Here is a 1,292-nt window from a genome sequence, read left to right on the forward strand (position 1 = left end):
CATCCAAGATGGCTGCCCAGGAAGGCGGGGCCGGGCCCGGTGTCTCCTCCCGGAAACCGGAAGGAGACGAGGGGGCGCGGGGTCCAACCCGCGCTCACTTCCGCCAAGGTAGGGGGAGGGGCGTCACTTTTCCGACAGGAAAGGTGACGCTTGGCCCTGCCCTCTTCAACCTACTTCCGCTTTTGGCTCAGCTGACTTCCGCTTCCGCGTTCAGAGGGGCGCATGCGTGATGTGTGCTGGAACCTGCACGTGTGCGCCCTGCTGCTCCCTGCCCTGGTCTGATGCTTAGGAAGCGGGCCAGGGTTTGGGGCTTTTAGAGGGTTTTTTGGGGGGTTGGGGTCTTTTTATTTTTTGGGTTTTTGGGGGGGGATTTTTGTTTGTTTGTTTGTTTTTTGGGGTTGGGTTTTTTGTTTTGGGGTTGGGGGTGGGTTTTGTTTTGGGGTTTTGGATTTTTCTGCGTTTGAGGGCTTTTGGGGGGGGGAGGTGATATCTTTCATTGACCAGCTGCAGGGTTTGGGGTGAAGTCTGACCAGCTTTTGAAGGTAAAGCCTGCATTGGGACACTGCACGGAGCTGGCCCCAGCAAAGCGGAAATCCGGTTCAGACTGGAAGCGCTTGAAAGATGCATGACAGAAAATGCTCCAGTGGAAAGGGGTCTTGTGGGGGGGGGGGTCGGTTTTGTTTCCCTCCCGCTCTTGCATGTTCTCAAATAAAAGGGGTGTTCAGTCCTTGTCGTTTGCCTCCCGTACGCCTTGGTGAAGAGGTTACGTGACGGATCTTGCATTTCGGATGCTGAAGCGAAGAGGTTTGGGTTCTTCAAGGCCAGATAGATCCCTCTGCATTTCCCCTGAAAATGTATGCAACACCCGTTCATGCGCTAGGAAAGAAAAGGCACAGTTAACTTGTCTATTTTTAGTAGGCCACCTAGTTCCCTTGCATGGCGGATGTGTTGATGGAGATTTCCCAAATCAGCCGTATTATGGAGCTGGTGGTCAAAGTGTCCTCACTTGGCATGATTTGGATGATCTAAAGATCAGGTTAAGCTTGAAGAAAATGCCACAATAAATCAGTGAACTATATGCAAGCATTTCCTCTTTGCATAAAGAGGGAAATACTAAGAAACATCCAGGGTAAAGAAGTGGGAACGGGCCATAAGAAGGAGGGGTTGGGGTTTAGGGGTTTGTTTGGGGGTTGTTGCTTTTTTGTGGGGGGAGGGTTGTTTGTGCCTAAAAAAAAAAAGGATCAATTCCAAAAATGAAAGAGAAATCAGTTCCAAGCTGGGAAGGTGACTGC

The sequence above is a fragment of the Alligator sinensis genome, unplaced genomic scaffold, assembly GCF_000455745.1.
Source record: "Alligator sinensis unplaced genomic scaffold, ASM45574v1 scaffold569_1, whole genome shotgun sequence".
NCBI classification, from domain to species: domain Eukaryota; kingdom Metazoa; phylum Chordata; order Crocodylia; family Alligatoridae; genus Alligator; species Alligator sinensis.